This window comes from Phoenix dactylifera, unplaced genomic scaffold, assembly GCF_009389715.1.
Source record: "Phoenix dactylifera cultivar Barhee BC4 unplaced genomic scaffold, palm_55x_up_171113_PBpolish2nd_filt_p 000571F, whole genome shotgun sequence".
NCBI lineage: Eukaryota > Viridiplantae > Streptophyta > Magnoliopsida > Arecales > Arecaceae > Phoenix > Phoenix dactylifera.
The window spans coordinates 43,553-61,224 of NW_024067974.1; positions in this window are offsets into that span (position 1 = coordinate 43,553).

The window sequence follows — 17,672 nt, forward strand, 5'->3', positions numbered from 1 at the left end:
ATTAGTTCATATACTAGTAAGGTTCATGATTTTTCTTTATGCAGAAATAGCCACAAATTTGTTGCTCCGATCCCTATTAGATAACGACAAGTTGACAGGACCAAACTTTAACAACTGACTTAGAAAGCTTAAGATAGTCTTAAAGCACGAACAGACTCTGTATGTTTTGACAGATCCGACACCTGAGCAGCCCGCACCCAATGCCCGAAGAATGGTTCGAGAAATTTATCAGAAATGGCTCAGTAACCGAGTCACAGTCCGGTGCATCATGTTAGCTGCGATGAGCGATGAGTTCAGTCATAGATTTGAGAACGCTCAGCCCGAAGACATGCTTCAAATGTTGAACGAGTCTTTTGGCATTCCTAATGACGTTGAAAGGCATAAGATGAGTTGTGCCATTTTCATCGCCCGAATGAAGGATGGGGCTTCAGTTACTGATCACGTACTGTATATGATTGAGTTAATTGAGCGCCTAAATACTCTCAAATTTCTCCTGCACGACTAACTGGTGAAGGATGCGATTCTTAATTTTCTCCCAGGATCTTACCGCCCATTCCTTACTCATTATAGAATGACAAAGCCTGCAGTTAATTACCATGGATTGCTGGGAATACTGCAGATCTTTGAGAAGGACCATCAGCTCCAAAAGGAGTCAGTGAATATGGTGGGAGGATCATCGGGAGGGCGTTGTCCCTTAAGAAAGGAAAGAAGAACAAGAAAAATAAGAACAATAAAGTGCAACATGCTAAGACGTCTAAACAGAGTCAGACCAAGAAGAAAGCTGACTAGAGTTCGGTAGAATGCTTCTATTGCAAGAAGAAGAGGCACTGGAAGAGGAATTATCCTCAGTACATTGCCTCACTTGATCCGATCAGATCTAGCAAGAGAAAAGAGCAATCGGTTGCTGATCAAGGTACTTATATAATAACACCTTGTAATTTTTCTATTGGTGATAATTTGATCTGGATATTGGATATTGGAAGTTCGTTTAACATTTGCAATTCAATGCAGAAATTTCAGGTCAGTGAAAGATTTGGAGACAGCAAAAGATTCCTGAATGTTGGAGATGGAAGATTAGTTCCAGTTCTAGATTTAGGAACTCTCAAATTAGTTTTCAATTTTTATTTAATTGTCTTGAGTGATTGTCACTTTTGTCTGACATTTTTATTGAATGTTATTTCTGTAAGCCTTTTGGCCAAGAATGGTTATGAAATTTCAATAAAGAAGAGTTATTGTGATATCATTATGAATGATGTTACTATAATGAATGAACAATTGAGTAATAACATTTACATATTATCGTAATCTGTTAATGTAATGTACACGTCAAGCAAGCGCCCTAGAATAGATAGTGTCTCCGACGTCTACCTTTGGTATTGTAGGCTAGGTCATATTAACAAGAAAAGGATAAACAGTTTAGCTCAAGAGGGTATCCTCAATGTTGATGATTGTGAATCGTTGACCATCTGCGCATCCTATCTTCTTGGAAAGATGACCAAGCCACCTTTTACTGAAAAAGATGAACGAGCCAATGATATATTGAGCCTTGTACATTCTGATGTATGTGGGCCAACGAGCATAAAAGCCAGAGGTTGATATTCTTATTTCATTATGTTTACAGACGACCTATCTAGGTATGGGTATGTCTATCTTATGAGATATAAGTCTAAATCGTTTGAAATGTTCAAACTATTCCATAATGAAGTAGAGAAATAAACTGGACAGAGTATTAAAACTCTTCGATCAGACTGAGAAGGTGAATACCTCACCAGTAAGTTTATGACATATTTAGGAGAGAATGGGATCCTCTCTCAGTGGACTCTTCCTAGTACACCTCAATATAATGGAGTGTTAGAAAAGAGAAATGGAACCTTATTAGATATGGTTCGATCCATGATGGGGTATGCTAGTCTGCCAATATCCTTCTGGGGATATGCGCTCGAAATAGCTTCCTATATTCTTAATAAAGTTTCGAGTAAGTCTGTGACTAAAACACCACATGAGATGTGGACAGGGCATAAACTGGTGCTCACTCACCTTAGGGTTTGGGGGTATCCGGCCTACGTCAAACGTTTGAAAGTAGATAAACTTGAAGCTAGGTCTGATAGATGTTTCTTTGTCGGCTATCCAAAAGAAACTAAGGGTTATTATTTCTAACTTACTGAAGAACAAAAGTTGTTCGTTAGCAATAAAGCTGTCTTCTTGGAGAAGCAACTAATGGCTCTAATGTTGAACTTGAAGAAATTCAACAGGTAGAAGAACCGACATCACCCACTGAACCATTAGAGCCTGATTTGATTAGATCAAGTCCAGAACCCATTATAGAAACATCCTTAAGGCGATCTGGTAGAGTACCATGTCAGTCGGACAGATACTACGGTTTCTTGGTCCGGAACGGGGATCCTATTGAGCTTGATGAAATGATGAGGATCCGATCACCTATATGAATGCTATGCAGAGGAACGACTCTGATAAATGGCTGGAAGCCGTGCATTCCGAAATGAAATCCATGGAGATCAATAATGCATGGACATTGGTTGACCCACTGTAATAAACCCCAAATTTTTTTTTTTATATAAAGAAGGATAGAATAGTCCTTAAAAATTGATATAAGGGGTAAAATTGGAAGGAATCAAAAGTTAATGGCATAACAGTAGATGTGTTGAAGTGTTAGGGGCAAAATGGGAAGGAATCAAAAGTTAATGGCATAATTGTAGATCCGTTGAAGTGGCAAGGGCAAAATGAAAAATTTTGGTATTTTGATGTGACTTAAATGGGGTTTGGTTGGCTGAGACGTGGGATTTGAGACAGAGAGGGAGAGGAGGTCTCCTTTCCCTCGGTGCAAGGACCCAATCCTCCGAAGAGAAAGAGGTAAATATCCATCCCTACCTAGTCCCCTAATAGAATTGAGGCTGTAAGAGGTTAGATAGGGGTTTTAGAGGTGGATAAAAGAGAGGAAATCGGAATTCGACAAGGTTTTTCCGAGACTGCGGAAAATCTGTGTCGAAGTCTTGATTTCAGCAAATTGTTTCATGGGTCAAACGGCCTCCGATAGTAATGCATGTTACCTCTTTGGAATCCTCCATGAGTGTAGAATGTTAGGTAAAAAATTTCATAAAATTTGAAGTTTGAAAAGTGGATCAAACCTGGGATGAAGTGACCGGCTATTGGTACGGATTACTGTTCATCCGGGAGGGGAAAATAAGAGATTTCATGCCATAATAGGGTATTAAGCCTAGATTAGGCTAAGAGGGACCTTGTACTCATGCAAGGGAGTCCCTAATATACATAAATGGTGATTTAATTAATAGAAAAAAAAGAGAAAGGATTTAGAGAAGAGGGAATTGGACTTCAACAAAGTTTTTCCGAGACTGCGGAAAAAGTGTGTCGAAGTCCCAACTTCGGTGAATTATTTCAAGGGTCAATCAGCCTCTGATGATAATGTATCTTATTATTTTGGAAACCCCTATGAGTGTAGAACTTTGGGTATAAATTTCATGAAAATTGGAGTTTGGTATGAGGTTCAAATCCAGGATGAAGTAACCAGAGGTCAGCTCGGGTTACTGTTCATCTGGATGAAGAAAGATGGAAAAAAAATAGTGTTGGGTCAACTCAAAGTAAGCCGGAGTTGAGTCAGGGCTGAGTGGGGTCGACCCAAGTCTGGTAGGGTTGACTCTCTCAGAAAATTTCAGAGAATGGAAATTTTTTTGGCTCGATGCTTGGGGTCGACTTAGGGTAAGCTGGGGTCGACCCAAGCGGGGGTCAACCCTCAAAGTTGGGGTGTACCCAAAGTTTAGTAAAATTTTGGATTAAAAGGGATTTGATCCTTTCACACACCTTGACCTTATAGCATTGGTACAAGGTGTGTGTGGGATACTCTTGCATCATAATACATATAAAGGAAAGATTAATTGATAGGAAAAAGAGAAAAAGGAAAGTATTTAGAAAAGGGGAGAGTTGAATCAATTAAAGTTTCCTATATTTATGATTTGGCATGTAGATTATGGCCCTTAATACAAGACTAAATGTAATATAAATGCATGTCACAGTTGGGCAAGAAATTAGGGAGCAAGAAGAAGAAGCCCCCTACTGCCTACCATAAAGTTTGGGAGGCGTATCGAGGCCGTGCCGGATTGACAGGTGAGTAGGAGTTTGTACTTTGCACCATGAGCACATTCCTTATTCATTTTTATGAATGTTGCCAAGTGTGACTTGATTCCACCTGAGGATGATAGTGTTATTTTGATGATTAACAAGCAATTATCTAGAGTATGTTATAAGTTAAATCGATACTACATTCTTAAGTCTGTTACTCTCAGTATATTTGTTTAAATTGATATAGATACATTTCATTGTTTATTTGAATGAATCTAACCTTGAGATGCAGCAAAGTGTGGATTGAGTCGACCCAAAGGATGATTGGGTCGACCCCGGCACATCAAGAAATCATTTGGCACACTTCTGCAAAAATGGCACAGATGAACAGTGTGTTGGGTCGACCCAAGGAAAGCATGAGTCGACCCAAACATCAAGATCCTCAAAACAACTCAGAAAATGGTTCTCTGGATTTACTGAGAGGGTCGACCCAAGAAGAAGTTGAGTCGACCCAACTGAATCTTGAGTCGATCCAAGGAAAGGTTGGGTCGACCCAAGTGAAGGAAAGCTGAATTCCAAGTTTCTGTGTTTCTGAAGGTTGGGTCGACCCAAGAAAAAATTTGAGCTGACCCAAGGTTTGGGTCGACCCAAGAAAAGTTTGGGTCGACCCAAGCACGGACAGAAGCATAACGGCTAGTTGTGCAGAAGTGCTTTTTGGACTCCCAACGGCTATAAACGGCTAGTTTCTTCAATCCAACGGTCAGGAAGGACTATTTGGAGGTTGGAGAAGTATTTAAGAGGGAGTATTCATCAGAGGAAGCAAGCTTTGGAAAAATACATCAAGTGCATTCAAGAGAGAACCCTAGCAAGACAAGCTTCATCCAAGAGCTTCATTCAAGAGTCAAAAGAAAGTGGTTGAGCAGATTCCAAGAGTCATTAAGAGCTCCATCCACCCTTGAAGAGTGAAGCATCCTTGACAAAGAAGAGAGAAGTCACATCAAGCGATAACTATTCTCTAAACTCTTCTTTGTAGATTATATTGTTATATTTGCTCATCTAGGAGCTTAAATCTTCTTACTTTGTTTATTAAACTCCTTGTTGTAAGGTTTGTTGGTAAGCCCGTAAAACCAACATTGTAGGTTGTTGGTAAGCCCGTAAAACCAACGTAGGTTGTTGGTAAGCCCGTAAAACCAACATAGGTTGTTGGTAAACCCGTAAAACCAACGTAGGTTGTTGGTAAGCCCGTAAAACCAATGTAGGTTGTTGGTGAACCCGTAAAACCAATTGTGAAGGTTCGTTGGTGAGCCTGTAAAATCAACATAGGTTTTTGGTGATCCCGAAAAACCAAAGTGTAAAGGTTTTTGGATTGTGAGCCCGGAAAACAATCCAACTGTAATCCGCGGGATTATAGTGAATTCCCAAGGGGTCGCTTGGAGAGTGGACGTAGGTGCTAAGGAGAGCACCGAACCACTATACTTCTTGTTGTTTGTATTGTGATTTGTTTAATTCCACTAACTCATCATTTAACATAAGTAAGATAGTTAAAATTAAGAGAAACCAATTCACCCCCCCCCCCCTCTTGGCTTGTCACCTTGGGCAACAAGTGGTATCAGAGCAAGGTGCTCCAATAGTACTCATTGATCTCACAATCAAGAGTTAAAGATCATGACAACCCAAGTGGGATGTTCTATGAGTGAGGGACAATTAATTGATAGACCTCCACTATTTAATGGTATAAACTACACACATTGGAAAGCACGCATGCGCATTTTCATTCAAGCACATGACTACGATTTACGGAGTATCATAGTCAATGGGCTACATACAAATGCTAATCATGATAAGAAAATGGCTCAGCAAAATGCAAAAGCCATGAATATTCTATATTGTGCGTTGGATGATAGTGAACTTAATAACATATCTTTTTGCATAACTGCTAAGAAAATATGGAGTATGCTTGAAGTTAAATATGAATGCATTAACATTTCTAGTGAATTTGAAACTAGCTCCGAAGAAGAAGAGCAGCAAACTGAAATTGAAAATCTATGCTTTGTGGCACATGAAGATGAGGTATGTACTCGAATACAAAGTGATTTCTCATTCAAAATCAAGTACATACTGAAGCTCAATCTGATTTTACATTTGATGAACTTCATGATGCATTTTCTGATTTATACTTAGAATACAAGAAGCTTAATTTAAAGAATAAGAAGCTTAGTTTAAAGAATAAAAAGCTACATCTGAAAATGTCAGAGGAAAGAAATTCTACTGCTGAAATGAAAGACAAATTAAATTCTGAGAATGAACGCTTAAGATTAAATTCAGAAGAATTGATTCAGAAAAATCAGAATTTAATTAAAGAAAATCAAAACTTAAGTGAAGAAGTTAACCAATTGAAATCTTTTATTAACAAATTCACTGTAAGTTCAGAAAGATTGAAAATGATGTTTGAAAGTCAACATGCTGTTTTTGATAAATTAAGACTTGGCTGGATTTCTTTGCTCGACAATAAACCCCTAAAGAAAAAGGTTATCAATTCGCCAAGCAAACCATTAAATAAGATAACTTATTTCAAACATAAAAAGATTGGACATAAAAACTTTACCTATGGTTCCAATACGAATAAATCAAATGGTAAAGTTATTACGTTTAAACAGAATTGGGTTCCAAAAGGAACCATATGCACTAACCCTCAAGGACACAAGCAAGCTTGGGTACCCAAAATGAAAATATGAGGGTGTAGATATAAGTGTGCCAAGCTACCCATGGAACAAATGAAACCTTCATACAAATGGGTGCATTGACACATAATTAAAAATAAGTCTCAATTTATTCATTAAATCTAGTATAAGGTTTAACATTCTACATCGTGTATCAAAATTATCTTTTTATGAAATTACGATACTCTCTGCATCAAAGTTCTTAAATGCCTCATATGTTGAATTTTTATCTCAACGATCTTAGCATAAAATTTTTCTAGTGCTTGCATGATAATAAGAAAACAATGAATGAATATGTATAACCTTCTCCTTTAAGTTTTTCAAAATCTAAATTTCTTCTCTAATATAAATGGTTGATGCTGATTTCATGCTAAAACTTTATTGAGCATAGTACTTATGAAATCTTAGGTTATCCTTCGTGAAGGTATGAATGTAATTCATCATGTTATTATACCATTCTTTCCTTATATGATTATCTGAAATGTATTATGATTTGCTTTATAAGTCTCATATATGCATCATAGGTTAAATCATAATCATTTCAAATTGGTTCAATCATAAATGATTAATGTGTTATGATCATAATAAGAAACTTACTTAAAAGTTTCTATAATAACAAATCGTCTTTCCTCTTACAAGTAATGCTCAAGACTATTCTAAAATTCAAAATCAATAAATCTGATCATTAAAAAAAAATATTTCATTGAGCATAATCATTGTATCCATGATTAATATCTTTTCCTAAAAAGATCTCAAATTCCACTGATTAATTTTAACTCATCATGTTTAATCTGAGCATAAAAATCTGTTAAAGCATGAATATTAATTTTCTTGAGCTATCTCTCATAAGTCAAAAATATTTCTTATTCTTTTCTACAAGAAGATTGCTTGTCTTCCTGAAACAAGAGTATCTGTGTTGAAAGCTAAATCATAATCATAATTTTGATGGAAACAACTACTTAAGATAATCTGATTAAAATTCAACTTGTATACTTTATTGATAATTATCTTATGCAAATAGAATCTAAGTTAAATTGATTCTGAAAACAAAAAAATTTTGATTTAACTTTAATGAATCTTTCTATTGCCTCACATGCTTGTCCTTGAACCATTTTACTTAATGAAGTTATCTCTTTAGTTCAAGTGACTTGTGCTTGCTTATACTTAGGCAATCTCTTGAGTAAAGTGACTCAAATTCAATTATTGTCATATCTCATGTTGAGTCATCTAGTTAAGAAATATGTTGTATGAATGTTTTTGTATCCTAGAGAACCTAATGAATTGCCTTCAAGAAAAGAAAAAGAATTTGCTAATGATACAGAATTTATGAGCAAGAAATTTCAACTTGAAGGATACATCGATGAAAGATACAATAAACATTCCCTTGCAAACAAAAAAAAAAGGAGAGATTTTCTTCAGCCAAGGATGTAAAGAATCTAAAAGGTATTTGGCTTGAAGAATGCTAAATGCACTGGTAATCTAAACTCTTCTCTTGTGAGTTAGTTGAGCAAAATTAATAGTCTGAAAGCTGATCATCTTGATATCATGCTTCATTCTCATGCTAGTGATGATTGTTTCATGGTGTGATTAAATTGAAGTTTACTTTTTCCTATATAATGCATAACCATGAAATACACAAGTTTATGCCTCAAATCTCTAATTCAAAATAACTTGTGATAAGCTATGAATCATTGGGCATAATGAAAATGCTGTTTGCATGATATACATTTATATGCAGCATATTAGATTAATTCTTTATTCTGTTCTTTCATGTAAATTACTTGAGAATAACAAAAAGAGGGAGAGATAAAGAAAAGAAAATGAACAATTATTCAAGGAAAGTAAAATCTAAGTAAAGGCAAATACTCCAATCTTTAGGAAAAGCAAAACAAGCATAATATATTTGGCACATTTGTGAGACTAATATGAACATTCCTTTGGAAGAGATAAAATTCATAATTAATTACAGGAAAAGTTTGAAGTGAACATTTTAACCCTTCTATATTGCTCATCATAGGGATGGTGTCAATGGAAAGGCTAGTGGTAGTACCCGACACTATTTGACCCAACTATTCGGTGTAGGGCAGATTAGGGACGGCACAAGAGGGAGGCTAGTGGTAGTACCTCGTGCCCCTTCCAACTCCACCGGATAGGGAGTAAATAGAGTATAGAGCATAGAAAAGTAAAACCAAAAGAAATGAAGATTAGAATGTTCACTAAGTGGTTAAAGGAAGAAATTCAAAAATGAGGAAATGAATGACAAGATAAATGAAAGTATATAAAAAGCTTGTGAAAAGCCAAATGAAGTTTCGATCACTTGAAAACACACCTTAAGGATAAAATCAGTGTAGAATTATATATAAATAAGGAGAGTTTATTTGAAAAGAATTAATTTTGATCCTTGACATGCTTGCTCTTAATGTTTTAATACATGATATTATGACTTAATGCATATTATGTTTTGCATGTGACATGATATTTTGAATTATGTGTTTTCAATATTCAAATAACAAAGATCTTTCCTAAATATAACTTGTAATGCTTCATGCCTATAAAATTTGATTGAAACATGTTATTACCAACAACAACATCATTCTGTTTTAATGAATATATTTTGAAAAATAAAAGAAAAGCATAATTTGAATTTGCAAATTAGGCAAAATGAATTGATTCTGATTTATCTCTTATCTTGCCTAACATTGGTACATAATATCCTGATACTTGTTAAATTGCTCCAATTTGTGCCCAAATTAAATATTAATTAAAAAGATTCTGAATATGTTCTAATACTTTTGAAATATGTGTTTTCAATCTTAATAACTTAAGATGAGCTACAATGTAGAAGATGCATATCTCAAATTATAATTCTGAAAGCTTCCTTAAAAATTTTTATGAAATTCAGAATCTGATTTTGTATAAAAGTTTAAACTTAATTTTAAAAAAAAAATGCTTCTATCATTGCATTTTTGTAACTTTCATTATATGCTTCAATGATTGCATCATTTTGGAGAATAACTCAATAGGATTCCTGGATGAAAACTACGGTCTAAGAAAAATAGAATTAATTTTGATGCCTTAATTGTTTGCTCCGATACGCATCTGAAACATATCATTTTCTATCTTATAAGTTTATTAAAATTGGTCTAAATGATGTATTTTTCAATGATCTTGATTGCAAATAAATGGTTCTAAACATATGATATTATTTTGATATTAAAAAGATTTATGGTGCTTCATATATACTTTGCTAAAAACTATGACTAAGAAATTAATATTTTGAATATACACTCCTACATAATTAAATGCTTCTATCATTAAAAAGAAAAGCTGTTTTTAAGAAGAGAGTTAATGATCCTAAAGCTTAAAATATTTCAACTCACTTCAATAATTCTTATAGGAAAGAAAATATAATTACTTTTGAAAGAAATTTGAGCTTCAAAAGAATTATTTTCTGATTAATATTTCCATACATATTCAAAAAAATAAGAGGAAATATAATTTATTCTTGAAAGATTAAAAAGAGTGATTGCTATAAATTTTGAAAAATTCTGGATCACTCTACATTCTTGATATTATAGAAGAACAAAAAGAAAGGTTTGAAAGAAAATGCATCTTTTAAGGGGGAGCTTTAAATACTCAATCTCTTTATTGAAAATTATCTTCAAACTCTAAACTCTCAAATGGAATGATTAATTAAGGGGGAGAAAGAAAATTTTAGAGTGAGAGATCATATAGAACTTAATCGTATAAATTCGCATCTAAAGATGAGACAAAGAATACTAAATGTAAAGTGGTATTAAACTTTGTGCTTCATTGAATATCTTTTGAAAGTTGGATTTCCATCTGTATTCATCGGTAAATCATTTATTTCTGAAAATTAATTGAAAAGGATTCCATCTGTCTCAATTTCGAAAATTTATCTTGGAATCTACTTATGAGTTCTTATTGGCTTGCACTTTAGTGTTTCAATCCTGAGCCAATTCATTTTAATTGATTTTGATGCTATGATCTTTAACGGAGTAAAAGAAAGTCTTTAAGAGAGCTCTAAAAGAACTTTCAAAGCCTTGAATTTTATGTATCCTACACTGCATAAATTCATGTTTTGGTATCTATGCCCCAATACTTTTATATCATGAAAGAACTTTGAAGTCATTAAGAATTAAGGATTCAACATAATCTTATGTTTTTCGAGTATATAAGGTTTGATCTTTATTTGCTCTTATACTATACTCTGAAAATTAATTAGATTGCTCTCATCTTGCTATATACTTAATATATATATATATATATATATATATATAAAGGTGTTGAATTTTCATTCGTGCCTTCTTTGAATATTATTCTTGATACTCCTTGAAATAACTTGAAAAAGATTCCATCTACACTTGATTTGAAAAATATCTTTGGAATCTACAGTTAGAGATCTCTTTTGGCTCACATCTTAAATATCTCATTTCTAAAGCCAAACACATAGAAATAAGATATCATTTTATTAGGGATCATGTGCAAAATGGAAACATATGTATTGAGCATATATGTACTGAAAAACAATTAGCTGACATATTCACAAAACCCTTGAGTGAAGATAGATTCTGTACGCTAAGGAGGGAATTAGGCATATGTGATCCTTTTTATTGAAGAGATATAAAAGGGAGCAAGCAGTCTCATGATACATTCCTCCCATTTCTAAAAACCCATGAAACATGAGTCAAACTAGTAATCTATAGATTCCTTACTCATGTATCATTGTCCCAGAGAGAATTTGTAAGGATTGGAAGCAAGGAAAATTTTTAGAAGCGAAAAGGAAGAGAAAGGAAAAATTTCTGAACTTGGGTCGACCCAACCCAGAATAGGGTCGACCCAACGTTGAGTCGACCCAAGAAAATTCTTGAGTCGACCCAACGTCGGGACCCTACTGTTAAAAGGGGGACCCGTGAGCTTTTTTAGGGCACTGTTTACCCTTTGTCCTCTTCCGAAAACCTTATTCCCCACTCTCCAATCTCCTCCAATAATCTCCAAACACTAGATTATTTCACGATCTTGGAGAAATGGGACCCAAGAGAGCCGTAGCCAAGCGATCCGGGAGAGTCTCACGATCTTGTTTAGAGCCTAGGATATGTATCTAGTTCTCATATGTATTTTGTGTTTATCATGTATCTTAAACTTTGATTAAGGAACATTGTATTTGCTTTTGTTTTTGGCATGAATGTACTAAAATATTCCTATTTTGATCAATGAAGTTTGAATGTTTGTTATTTATTGTGTCTCTTCCCATGCACCTATTTGATGATAACAAAAAGGGGGAGAAGTAAAAAAAGAGTAATAGAGGAGAAGTAAAGAAAGAGTAATAAGAGGAGAAGTAAAGAAATTGTGTAAGAAAAGAGAAATAACTTGTAAAACAAATTGAAAATCATATAGGAAAGCATATACATTTAAGGGGGAGCAATTTGTAATAATGAAAATGATCAAATAAAAAATTTCTATCAAATTTCAGAATTTGGCACATAGAATTTCAGAATTTGGCACGCACCTTTCACACCTCGATACATAATCTGAAACTCATGTTTTATCTCAAATTTTTGGAGTTTCATCTTTAATGAATTATAAATGAAAGGGGGAACAATTCAAAAAGTCAAACTGGCAACATTTGAATGATATAGGGGGAGACTTCACTCTTATATATGAAAAGCTGAAATTCAGTAAGTTAAGCCCTTTCAAAAACTGATTTTAAGATAAGTATCAATAGGCTCATACTCTTTATTTTGTAATCATCAAAAAGGGGGAGATTGAGGATGATAGTGTTATTTTGATGATTAACAAGCAATTATCTAGAGTATGTTATAAGTTAAATCGATACTACATTCTTAAGTCTGTTACTCTCAGTATATTTGTTTAAATTGACATAGATACATTTCATTGTTTATTTGAATGAATCTAACCTTGAGATGCAGCAAAGTGTGGATTGAGTCGACCCAAAGGATGATTGGGTCGACCCCGGCACATCAAGAAATCATTTGGCACACTTCTGCAAAAATGGCACAGATGAACAGTGTGTTGGGTCGACCCAAGGAAAGCATGAGTCGACCCAAACATCAAGATCCTCAAAACAACTCAGAAAATGGTTCTCTGGATTTACTGAGAGGGTCGACTCAAGAAGAAGTTGAGTCGACCCAACTGAACCTTGAGTCGACCCAAGGAAAGGTTGGGTCGACCCAAGTGAAGGAAAGCTGAATTCCAAGTTTCTGTGTTTCTGAAGGTTGGGTCGACCAAAGAAAAAGTTTGAGCTGACCCAAGGTTTGGGTCGACCCAAGAAAAGTTTGGGTCGACCCAAGCACGGGCAGAAGCATAACGGCTAGTTGTGCAGAAGTGCTTTTTGGACTCCCAACGGCTATAAACGGCTAGTTTCTTCAATCCAATGGTCAGGAAGGACTATTTGGAGGTTGGAGAAGTATTTAAGAGGGAGTATTCATCAGAGGAAGCAAGCTTTGGAAAAATACATCAAGTGCATTCAAGAGAGAACCCTAGCAAGGCAAGCTTCATCCAAGAGCTTCATTCAAGAGTCAAAAGAAAGTGGTTGAGCAGATTCCAAGAGTCATTAAGAGCTCCATCCACCCTTGAAGAGTGAAGCATCCTTGACAAAGAAGAGAGAAGTCACATCAAGCGATAACTATTCTCTAAACTCTTCTTTGTAGATTATATTGTTATATTTGCTCATCTAGGAGCTTAAATCTTCTTACTTTGTTTATTAAACTCCTTGTTGTAAGGTTTGTTGGTAAGCCCGTAAAACCAACATTGTAGGTTGTTGGTAAGCCCGTAAAACCAACGTAGGTTGTTGGTAAGCCCGTAAAACCAACATAGGTTGTTGGTAAACCCGTAAAACCAACGTAGGTTGTTGGTAAGCCCGTAAAACCAACGTAGGTTGTTGGTGAACCCGTAAAACCAATTGTGAAGGTTCGTTGGTGAGCCCGTAAAACCAACATAGGTTTTTGGTGATCCCGGAAAACCAAAGTGTAAAGATTTTTGGATTGTGAGCCCGGAAAACAATCCAACTGTAATCCGCGGGATTATAGTGAATTCCCAAGGGGTCGCTTGGGGAGTGGACGTAGGTGCTAAGGAGAGCACCGAACCACTATACTTCTTGTTGTTTGTATTGTGATTTGTTTAATTCCACTAACTCATCATTTAACATAAGTAAGATAGTTAAAATTAAGAGAAACCAATTCACCCCCCCTCTTGGCTTGTCACCTTGGGCAACACCACCTGAACTTATTGATTAATTGTTGTAGTAGATTTCTCTATATTTTGTTTTCCATGCTTGATTATTCTGTACATGCATTTGAGGAAACATTGAGAGAAATTACGAGGGGTAGATGAGTAATTAAATTGATTCCGAATTGTGAAATGACTTCTTTTGTAAATTGATTTCATTCCTATATTTCAAAGACTTGTAGAGCCCTTCTCATGGTATATTGAGTTGCATTGCACTCCCATGATTCCTCACTCCCAACCCTGATGTTAGTTATGATTGGGTCGTGGCCGAGTGAGTGGTAGTCTTGATTATGCTCCTTTTTAGTAGAGTATTGGAAGAATGCTTTATGGCATTTATGCATGGCTTGGCAGTATCTATAGGACACCTATAGTCGATGGGGTTAGACATCTGCCTGCGTGCATATAGTAGCCTTCTGGATGGGCGGAGCCCAGTCCCTTCCTAGGGGGGACACGGTCCTAGGCATAGGATCGGCCAGTCCTACGACTTATATTCTGCTTGCCGCCGGGCATAGTAAGACCCCGCGAGGTGCAGTATGGCTTTTCGCGGATGTAGAATTCCCGCGAGGTGCCATTTAGTATTCAGATGTGAGATGAGTCTCACGGTTTTCTATGGATTTCTGTTCTGGATACTGGCCAGCATTTATATGATCATTGTGGTGTCTTATTCTGCATATGCATGTGATTGTAGGGAGTTGTTGTGGTTCGTCTGGGGCGTAAGACCCACCTTCCGATGCTATTTATCAATGTTTCAGCATATTGACACCCGATTTGTATTGTTGCCCAAGATGACAACCCAAGAGGGGGGGGGGGGTGAATTGGGTTTTCTAAAAAATTGTGTTTCCTAATTTTTTACTTTAAATTGAATGTAGCGGAATGATAAGATGTTACTTACTTAAGCTCTAGATAATTATAAGTAATGCAGTGACAAACTAAGCTAGAGCAATTATACTATGGCTTTAGGACGCAATTGATCCTAAATTAACTTATAGGTGTATGATCAATTTAATCTATGCGAATTGTAAGAATAGAGTGAAAGCTAAGCAAGTTCTAAACAATCTCTTATAATCAATTAGGAAATAAAGCTAGAGATATTACACAGTCAAGTATGTATGTAAGGCATGAAACGCAAGAAATAAGGCATCACAAACACAAAGATATATAGTGGTTCGGTGCACCCCAGCACCTACATCCACTCCCCGAGACCTCTTGGGAATTTCACTATAATCCCTCAGATTACAGTCGGTTGTTTTACAAGCTCACAACCCAACTTGTTGTTTTGCGAGATCACAACGAACTCGGTCGGTTTTCATAGGCTCACCGACTAGAACCAACTGATTGTTTTCACGGGCTCACAATCCAACCCAATTGGTTTTCCCAAAGGCTCACCAACCACAACCTTACAACGATTGTTTTCCGGGTTCACAATCAACCCAGTTGGTTTGTCCAAAGGCTCACCAACCACAACCTTACAACGTTGGTTTTTCCCTTTGGCTCACCAACAAACCTTAACCCCTTGATTCAATCCCTTGATTGAATCAAGTTACAAGATATTAGAACAAGAGTTTAAATCAAATACAAGCTTCTCACATAAGCAAATATAGCAAATATAAATAAGTAAAGTAAAGAGAAGAAGCCCTCAAACAAATTTGTAGGTGGAGGAACTCGGCTTCTTCTTTACTTGACCCTCTTCTGATTTTGCACGAAGTAGAGGATCACCGAGGCAGCACACGGATGGAGAGGAAGCTTTGGGATTCACTTGGATACTCTTCTTCTCTCTATTTTACTTTGAATGACCCTTTTGTGCTTATGGGAGATTTTCCTTGTAATCTCTTTGAAATCTCTTCCCTAAATGTTCTCTCCCACTTCCATCCCATCTTCCCTAGCTCTCCTCTTGATTTTATAGCTTTAGAGGGAGTGAGAACAAAAATCTAGCCATTAGAGACAAAAATAGAGCCGTTGGAATCAAGAAAAAACTAGCCGTTATGCCTCCCAGCGTGCTGGAGTCGACTCGGCTGAAGTAGGAGTCGACTCGGCTGAAACAGGAGTCACTTGTGAATAGTAGTCTGTCGGCACTGTAGCTGGGAGTCGGCTCCGCACTGTAGCGCTGAAGTTGGAGTCGACTCGAGATCACTGTAGCGCTGAAAATCAACTCTCTGTTTTGTGTTTGTTCTCAGTCGGAGTCGACTCGTAGAGTATCGGAGTCGACTCGAGCACTGTTTCTTGAAACTCTAGAGTGCCAGAGTCGACTCTAAACTTTCCGGAGTCGACTCGAGGACTATTCTTTTGAATCTTTCTTTGAATTTGCTCCTTCAACTTGAATCCTTTGAACTTGAAACTTGGGCCAATGAAGTGAAGCTTTCTTCCAACTTTTTTGAGAGCTTTTGAGGCCTTCTTGTATTTTTCCAACTTGCTATGTTCCTTACAAAATAAATTATCTTTCTTCTTGCAACACAAACATTAGTAATTATACTTCAAGGTTTTGTGATCATCAAAATCAATCTTTAACTCAATCTTTGGGTCATCAGTCTCCCCCTTTTTGATGATGACAAAACTTGGAGTATGTGCAATATAAAATATATTGTGTTCTAGAACTAATGCATAGCTAAGTTGCATGAAGTAGAAAACATATATGTTTAAAACATACTTCATGATAATGCTTTAGATTTAATCAGCTTAACACAATCAACATATTTCAATTTAAGCTGAATACGATTTGTATTCAATTCAAAACATAAAGCATTATGAGCATATAATCAGATATTTCTTCCCCTTTTTGACAACATCAAAAAGGTTGTAAGATAATGAAACATTAAGCACAAAGATAATAGTAATATGAATCAAATAACTCAAGGCAATAATGTCAGAATAAGATTAATTAGCATAGATCAGAGCCAATTAAGATGATTTCAGAGCAAATTATGATGAGAGCACATCGAATGTGATTCCAAGGATAGTTTTCAAATCAAGTGTAGGTGGAATCTTTTTCAAGTTAGTTCAAGGAGTATCAAAACTGATATTCAAAGAAGGCACGAATGAAAATTTAACTTCTCTTCAATAATAAGTATGAAAGCTTGTTCATTTAAGATCTTTTGCCCAATATATTAAGTATTTTAGCAACATGAAAGCAATTTAACTAATTTTCAGAGTATAAGAGCAATATATTAAGTATGATTGCAAAGTTCTTTTATGGTGTAAAAATATTGTGGCATAAATGCCAAAACATGAATTCATGCAATTTATGATGTCTCTTAGAGCATACATAAAATTCAAAGCTTTGAAGGTTCTTTTAGAGCTCTTTTAAAGACTTTATTCCTTTAAAAAGAAGCACATTTTGGCACATATAAAAATGAATTGGCATAAAATTGAAGTTTTAAAGAACAAGCCAATAAGAACTCATTAGTGAATTCCAAAAATAGATTTTCTAAGAGATACTCAAGAAAATTCAACACATTATTCTCCCCCTTTTTCATTAAGTTAGAGGCTCTTAAGATGAACTGTTTGAATTGAAATTTGGTTCATGATTTATGCACAAGATATATTAACCAAATAACAAGTCTCAAGGTGTATCATAAAGATTTTCAGATTTAG